Source organism: Hylobates moloch, unplaced genomic scaffold (assembly GCF_009828535.3).
Source record: "Hylobates moloch isolate HMO894 unplaced genomic scaffold, HMol_V3 SCAFFOLD_6, whole genome shotgun sequence".
NCBI classification, from domain to species: Eukaryota; Metazoa; Chordata; class Mammalia; order Primates; family Hylobatidae; genus Hylobates; species Hylobates moloch.
The window spans coordinates 3,898,995-3,907,880 of NW_026652281.1; the positions used below are offsets into that span (position 1 = coordinate 3,898,995).

General features: G+C 46.7%; 1 long non-coding RNA gene across 1 annotated transcript; it reads right to left on the bottom strand.

The window, feature by feature from the left end:
- Window positions 1-2,083: 2,083 nt before the first annotated feature.
- Window positions 2,084-5,611, bottom strand: LOC116470308 (uncharacterized). Its single transcript, XR_004248572.2, has 2 exons — window positions 5,380-5,611; window positions 2,084-2,292 (listed from the first exon to the last, which is right to left on the bottom strand). It is a non-coding gene; the product is annotated as an uncharacterized LOC116470308 (long non-coding RNA).
- Window positions 5,612-8,886: the final 3,275 nt, after the last annotated feature.

Sequence of the window (8,886 nt, forward strand, 5' to 3'; positions counted from 1 at the left end):
CAGGGCTTCTCCCCTCTCCCCAGGTCTCTAGCCCCAAAGCTTTTTCAACTCCACCGCTTTCTTATCTGCCTGCCTGGAGCCCCATCTTCACCTCCTTCATCTCCCTCTTTCTGGTTTCCCTTCCTGGTGTCCCAGGCCTGCAACAAACTGAGTGCTGCAGCTATGACCTTCCTCTGGCTCTCTGCTTCTCTCTTTTGATGCTCAAGAGGTGTAAGATTGTCACAGCCACAGCAGGGAAGAAAAAACAGGCTTCTCTGGGCTCTTATTGATTAACTGAGGCAGCCCTTAGGCCCTTCTCAAGCCTGGCCTCCAGCTCTGGCCTCCAGGCCCTGGGAGGGGCGTTAAACACACAGCCCACCCACCCTGGCTTCAGACTTTCATAGCTTCTGTCCTCACACACTTGCCACTACACCTTCCCCTCTGGCCTCATAAGGACCTTCAAAGTAAATCAGGAAGGAATGCTTAGCCTGTTTTCTTTGGAAGTGGGTATGGAAATTCAGCTAGAAGTTGGGGGAGCCAGAACTTAGCCTGGGGACTGGTGATTCTCTCTAGAGCCCTCGGAGCCGGAGCGGCCAGGTGCCAGGTGTGGCTGCACAACCCCTAGGCTTTCGGTGTCCTTCTTCAGGGCCACTGTCCCTCCGGGCAGTATGCACAGTGGTTAGGAGCCTCACTAAGAAGAGAGGGTGTGACACCTCTGGAGGTTAATGGAGGTGACATGCAGAATGCACCTGGAATACACCTGGCCCTAGAGAGTGCTCTGCAGTGGCCTCTGCTCCCTATCCACCATTCTCTGCGGCACTTTAAAGTCCGTCCGCAGGGTGATCTCATGTGCTGCCCTCACCGCTGGCCGGTAGGACTTACAGGAAGGAATCAGGCCGAACCTCTGGAGTGGGTCTGGACTGAAAAATAAGCTGCTCATCTATCTGTGTTGTGGGGAGGGGAGGCAATCTCCTGGACGGGCCCTGGGACAGGTTCAGTGTTACGAGTGAATCTGGGCTAGAGACCTGCGAAGAGGGGAGAAGCTCTGGTGCTGCGTGAATCTTCTGTGTGATTTGGAGATGAGACGTGACTGGCAGTTTCAGGCAGATCAGTCAGGGGAGGGCTGTTGGGCTGTGTGACTTGTTGGGTTCGCATGTTCTGAAGTTATTTGACAATGAAAACAGTAAAGAAGTGAATAAAAATATCCACTTGTGTTTTTGAAGCACTTTTATTCTAAGACCACTTTCAGGGATGAAGGAGGAAAGACATAGTCATCTGCTTGCCCCAGCTCACAGCCGGACGCTGCGGCTTTTGGGTAAGATCTTAAGCAGTTTTCTTAAGGTCTAGCTTTGAGCTTCTGCCCAGCTCCGTTCCTCTGTGTCAGAAGAGTTTAATGAGTAAGAGGGTGGTCACTGAGAGACGCAAAGAGTCTCAGGAGAAAACGTGGCCCAGAAATAAAGGCACGCCCGTGGTCACACAGAAAATGGGAATAAATGCTCAGTCTCCCACCTCCCTAACCTCCAAGGAGACCATAAACCCCAGCTCAGAACTGGCTTGCAGGACACTGCCGCATTGCAGGGGGGAAGGCAAATATCTCCTCAGCTAACGAATGTGGGGAAGGGAAGCGATTTTATATTCCAAATGATTTTTTTTTCTTTTGAACATAGACATCTGGTGTCCTATAAATAAAATTCAAAATGTAAATACCGTAAAGCCCATTAGAGAGTGGTTTTCGGTTTGGTGGGAGCACGGGTCAGTTGCTAACCCACTGCACCGTGGTGGGAAAACATCAGCCCACACGTGGGTGTTCTCGGCTCCAGCAAGCCGCCTGCGTCACTGCACCAGCCGGGCTGCACTTCGTCTTACGGATAAACATTAAAACACGGGTCAATTGTCTTATATTTATTATGTTGCATGAACAGTTTTAAATGGCTACCTAAAAACCTTTCTGCTTTCATTTTACACATTGGGGAAAAAAATACCTTGTGAAGGGAGAATACCACACTTTTTGCAAGGATCCAAATTCCTGTGCTCACCAGTTACGCCCCGGGACATGCGCTCGGCCAGATTTTAATATCGGGTTTAAAATGCTCTTCAAAAGACATTTTCTGTTTGAGACATATTAAACAAGCTTTATTTAATAATGCTCAATTTGACTTTTCCAATTTAAATATTTGCTCTGATCAGCAACCATTTGATCCCGGCTTCATTTCAGGCTGAAAAATAATTTCTCCTGGCTGTTTTTCTTCGGTGCTGGGTTGATCCTGGGGCCGAGTGGCTGCTCTCGAGTTCCCTACATTTCTCGAGTCTGTGCTGTGAGTGGAAAGAAACAGAGCCATAAAAAGCCTCTCCCAAAGCTGCTGCATAACGTTTACATTGTACGTCCTCACATCTGTCTGGCTGAAGACAAAAGATATCATTTAAAAGACTCCTCCTAACTGGATAATTATACGGAGAGACTTTATTTTTTAAAGTAGAGCATCCGACTGCAAAGAAATTCCCAAGGTGTTCTTTTTCTAGATCTATTCTGCTTTCTACCCTCTGCTTTTCCCCTATTCGGGGATTTTTATAAGAATTGTATACACCAAATGGGTGGTCATCCATTAGCAGTCAAGGATTTTGAGACACGAGCAAGAAGAGGGAGAGTTATTTTAATATTTGAGTTCAATGTGTTTTACAAGAGGGAATGCCACCGTAGATTCCACTAACCTTAGGAACACGTCAGATCGATCCTTTGGTTCCCGTCATTACTATTCTGATTTTACTAGCATGATATTTAAAAAGCAAACCTTGAATTTGGTTTTATCTTCTCATGCCACCTTCAGAAAATAGCCACCATGAAGCCCGTGGCCCTGGTCCCCCTCTCGAGGTATCGTAAAGCCATTCATAAGGGCATAAACGCCTGACAACACTCCCTGATACCAGCCCGGGGTAAGTCGGACAGTGGTGAGGGTGGGAGAAACGCTGTCGGTTATCTGAGCACCCTCTCTACAGGGACTGTGATCCCAGCCTGGGAGGAGGGGTCTTTTGCTGTGAAAGGAGCATTTATTAGCGCAGGGCCAGCGCCTGGTTTATGGACCCCAGCCGGGTGGGAGGATGCCACCCCACCCCGCCTGCAGCCTGCGTCCTGGCCTGAAGTGTTTACGGTCGGGGTGATTTACACCATCCAGGTGTTCATTTGGGAAGCATCTCGGCTCTGAGCTGACGCGGTGATTGTAGTGGGCTTGTAGACTGCGGCGTTTTTCTATTCATCAGGGTCCAGGGGCCAAAAAGACAGTTTTTGTAAACGCTGGCCCAAAGCAGGCTCCTCTCCTGTGATTCCACAAAGGAAGGCTGAGTGACCACATTAGCCATGTTCCCCGGTGCCCTGTCCGTGTTGGAGAAATGGGCATTAAGTGCAGTTGCCCTGCTCTCTCATGGATCCACCCATCAGATCAGATCCTCCCGGCAGTCCCTGCCCTCCGAGCTTTGGTGGCCGTGTGGATGCTAAGCCGGGCTTTCCTTCTGCTCCTTTAGCACCCCGGGGCTTTCAAAGGGGTCTTGCTAAGCAGTTTCTTTTCTTAATGGAATTTGGGATTCACAGACGAGCCTGGAGTGATGGCGATTGCTCCATTTCTCCCCAGCCCCACAGATCAGCCTCTGCCGGGTGCTTCCATTTTAAGGGAGGCATTTTTCAGGAGCCGCTTTCTCGAGATAACCACTCTATTATTTTTGCTCACATTTCAACGCAGGTGACGGTATTATTGTTTTGTAGCTGGGTTTCCACGGGGAGTCCCTGACGCCTATGCCTGGCATAATTTGAATGCTGAATTAAAACATGCCCCAAGACACTAAAAATTGCCTTTTTGTTTGATTAAAAAAAAAACATATATTTTAAAATTTGTTTTATCATATCCATCTCACCTCCATTTAAAGGCGTTTGGACATTTATTAACATATCCATTTTTACACTTGTACTCATCTTTTCTCCAGCCACTTCTGGTACGCTGATGAAAAAGCAAGAAAATGTATTTTTTGCCTCAAAGAACTCTCTCTCTCTACACACACACACACACACACACACACACACACACACACACGAGAGCGAGGGAAGGATTCTTGTAGTGAAGTAAAAGATGATTCTTTGTCTATGTTTAATTTTTGCAAATAACTTTTTACTGATCCTGAAACTAACTTTTTTACCAATCCTGAAAATACTGATGCTGAAATTTTAAGAGCTCCTTTCAACTTAGCTGGTTTTCTCTCCCTAATGAAATTCTCCAAGAATAGTTCTTTTGCACCCTTGCAAGATCGGTAAACATAAAGCATTTGGTCAAACGCAGGTGGGTTAAGAAGGGGGAACCATTTGATCCAGCTTTAGCAAATAGTATTATTCCTTCTGCTTTGAACTCTATGTTTAAAATAGTCCTTTATGCCAACGATTTGAATACTAACAAATTCCCTTCAAAAGCATCCAAACTTCCCATTTGTGCTCTTTTCTCCCTGGACTATAGATATGTAAACCTCCCCAAGAGGGTAAAAATAGCATTGATTTGCCGCACTAAACAGGGAAACGTTTGTACCACCAACAACTGTTTAAAATTACTGGTCCTGGGATGAGGAAAAAAATGGCAGAAATAAAACAAAATTTTTTATTTCCAAGCATCAAGTTGAAGCCCTTTCAAGCGATCATAGGCTCCCTGGGAAATGCTTTTTCTCTGTTACCTAGCACAGCCAAACATCAAGAAGAAACGTGAAAAACATCACACTGACCCAAAGAAAATCGAAAGAAAAGTACTGAACAGACCAATTCCCACCCTTGCTATAGACGGAGTAAGTATGTGCATTTGTGAACCTTCACTGTTCATCTAAATATGTTGCTTCAACAGATACCCACTTGTGGATACAGACACATGAAAATACACGAGACCACGCTCTATTTTAAAGAATTGCTGAAGAGTATTGAATACTCAAACCCACCGCACAGCACCGGTGCAGCTAAGAGCACAATTGAATGAAACCACCAGATTCATTTATTTTAACCTCCACTGGAACTGTCCCAAAAAAGCAGGTGACTATTGAAAGTGTTTTTCTGTTTTTTTTTTTTTTAATTCTAAATAACAAGAGGGATAAAAATTAATGTCATTCTATAGGGTCTGAACATTAAAAGGTACGAGAGAGTTAGCCAGGGCCTGCTAAATGGCTAAACAGATTAGTAGCCTTACTTTTCAACATATAAACATCTGAAACCTGTTTCCTGTTTAAGAAAAAAAAAGTCTAGGTGGATGACCTCGGGCACTTTTTTTTATTAACAAATGTGAATTGTACATCATGGTGGAAAAAAAAAATGGTCCACACTTGGTGGTCTTTCTACAGTCTGTATATGGGAGACAGAGAAAAAAATACAAAAATAAACGTTACCTTCTCACTTGCAGGGTGGGCAATGCCATTTCTGCAGCCGTCCAGGGCTCTGGCAAATGTTAAGGCTGTCACTGCAGACAGAATCCCCATGGTCTGTCTGTGTGCCTCGATAGAGTCCGAAGAAAAACATTCCTCGCATTCCTGACGGTTGGTCCTATCTCCGTGCCTTGGACTCGGCCCTGCAGGCTCGTGTCACCCCGTCAAACGGCCTAGGCCACGGCTAATCTAAACCCCTGCCCTCCCCAGCCAGCCCTGCGGCAGGGTGAAAACTGGGACCAATTTGCTGCCTAAACCCTGAGGATACAGCAAGTTGATTCTCGACCTTTAAGGACACCAGCTGCAATTTGTTCAGCCGAAAAGAGCTTAGCGGTTCTGGCACATTCTGACAAGATACATTTTATAGGGTTTGTGCTAAAATTTGATATTGGAAGTTGGGATTCCAGTTGCATGCCTCCAGTGATAACAATAGCAGCTGGGACTGTTAAGAAATGTGTGTATGCCTTCTATTGAAGAGTTACATAATAAAAGCTGTTTATGTCAAACACCTTATAAGGGAAAGATTTAGCCTAAATGTCAATATAATATACAATACTTTTTCATATTTAGATAGGATGAAAAAATCTACTATCAGTGCTGCATATAATTTTTGGTTTGGAGTATTAGATCTGTGGGGGCTTTCAACATTTTAAGTAAGCATCTCCTTGCCTTAATTTACGAATTCATCGAGGGGCCTTTTTTTCAATATTGTTTCTGTATAAAAAACAAATACCGATACCTCATTATTTGGTTTTCCAAGTCCTTCTAATGAACGCACACAAAAGAAGGGCACAATTTCATGTTGTTTGATTTGACATTTGTAATTCCCAAGTATGCCATAAAGCCATTCAGTGGCCCCTTATAAACCGAGGCTGCTTTTGTCTCCTGAAAATGGCTGTGGTTTTGGAGAGGAACTGGCTGACCAGAACCTTGATAATTCTGATGAAGGAAGAGATCAGCCGCTCAAGGAAGAAAACCTTTCCCAGCAAAGAAACAGCAGCGCCCAGTTCAAGGCAACATCTGCAGCTCGATTTCGGAGGGGCTTAAATCCCCTCCAGCTTCCCTGGTGGCACCACAGCAAGCTTTCTGAGGAGGAATCCCACCACCAAACAGACAATGACTCTTGTTTACACCACATGCTTAGGAGTGAACACGCGTCGGCCTGTGAGGCGGGCTTGGCTGGAAAATCCCAGCTTCCCTCTTAGCTTTTCTGCTCAGACGGCAGAATCTAACTGAGATGGGAAGAGAACCCTAATTAGCAAAGCCAGGAGTTCCCCTGCACCCGTGCATGTGCTGGTTCCGTCCCCTTGCTTCAGTTTTCTTTGATGAATTGGACGGTGTGACCACGGGTTAATGAGAAAGCCCAGTGGACGGCGGCACGCACGGTCATCTGGATGTTCTCTGCTCCTGCCCCAGCCCCTGAGCTTCCCACTGTGGACCACAGCCCCCGTTGGGGAACACAGAGGTCACGGGGGCCAAATGCAAGCACCACTTCTCCTTGGGACCTGTTGGAACCAGGCGACACCAACTTAAACTTGGCAAAACGCAAGTTCAGTTTCTTTTGTTCTGAAGTCACAACTTGGATGTAACAACTCCTAAGCCAATACGATCTGAAAAAGAACTCACTACTGAGCTGCCCCCTTCCCACGGTCCGAAAACTGCTTCAGCCTAAACGGAAGGCAATTTCCTTTTCTTTTATAACAAGAGAATCGCTAAGCTTCACTTAGTATTTTCCCCCAGTTTCACCACTAAATACCAGTACTTACAAACACATCCCTCGTTGTGTCAACAGCCAGGCTGTCTAATATGTTGAATTTTAAATATGTTGGCTACATGATTATTGTCAGAGAGAATCATGCTCCAGATAAGGACCAGGAAGTGCATCTAAAGACAGCAGTACTATTTAGAATAAAAATGCGCTGGCCCAGAGGTTTCTGCGGAGACTTAGATTTGAAACAATGGCTTTCTGTGTTCTGTGTCCCGTCCACTCAGTGACATTGATGCCGACTGTCATTATCTACATTTCACATCAGAGGAGATGGAAGGAAAGGAAGATTCAGTTTCACAAGGGGAGAACGTAACAGATGAGGCTCGACAGTAAATAATAATAATTGTATTAATAACCACCTTTATGGAGTTATTGCCAGATGCCAGGAGTTTTCTACTCCTGTTATATCATCATACGCGGAAAGACTCATTTGACCCCCACAACAACCCAGGAGGAGGGACTATTATTAGCTTCATTTTGTAGATGAGGAAACTGAGGCAGACAGAGGCCAGCCCATCGCTGAAGACCAGGCTGCTGGAGAGTGACAAAGTGTCAGAGTCAGGAGCCCAAGCCAGGCTGTCCACTGGCAGGGCTGGAAAAACAGGAGATAAACATCAGCATTGAGAGCCCAGGTCACACTGCCGGGGGTCACAGCCCAGACTGCCACCTGGGTGAAGGAACCATTCTGAGCCTTAGTTTGCTCTTCTATAAATTGGGGAGAGCAATGGTCCCTACCTCATGGATTTTTTGTTGGGATTGCATAAAATAGGGCCTGAAAAGTGCATGTCCCATTGGACGTGCCCAGAAAACACAAGGTGCTGTGCATGTGGTCTGGGCTGGCCGCCCACCTGCCAAAAGCTCATTCGTCTCACTGACCAGGTCATGACTGCAAGGTTTGCTCCAGGAATCCGTCTGAGAACTCTGTCCATGTTCTCAAATGCCTGGATGGCAAGGTGGCTGAGGGCAGTATCGTGCGGTCCCCAGCAGCCAGGACTCAGACCAGCTGACCTGTCCCCAGCGAGCAGAAGATGATCCGCAGATGCCCGCAGGAAGGGGATGCATTGCCAGGTCCACCAGCCCTCCCAGGGAGGCCATGTGCAGAGCCCCAAAGACAGCTCCAGGCCTCGCTGCCGAGTCTGTGTCCTATATACAATGTCATCTGAGGGTGGAACCGAACACCCGGCTGGCTTGCTGGCCACCCACCAGCCTTTCAGCCACCCTGGCTGCCCTCTAGTTTCTATTGCATCTCTTAAAAGGCAGATCCCTCTGGATGCTTTCCTCCACTCTTTTCAAAGTGCCCCCGCCCTCACCCTTCAAACATCAAGCTGATGGTTGTACCATGAGCCGCAGGAACAATCAACAGCCCTGAAGCCACTCAACTCAAGGCCTCAAGGCCCTCCCGACAGCCAGCCGCCTGCCCTACCACGGAAGCTGGGCAGCACAGCTGGGGGCTTGAGAGCTGGTTCAAATCCTGTGTCTGCCCCCTGCGAGCTGTGTTTGCTCAGGCAAGTAGCTTGCCCTCTCTGGATCTAGTTTCCCTGTCTGCAAAAGCACGGGCAGACACGGGCAAAGTGCTGGCTTGCAATTCTCAATAAATTACGGATTAGCAGATCGCTATTTAACTCAAGCAACAGAAGGAAAATACTTGATTGTGTGGACAGCAATAACTCTTAAAAATGGGGTGGCTGCCCCATAATAAGAAA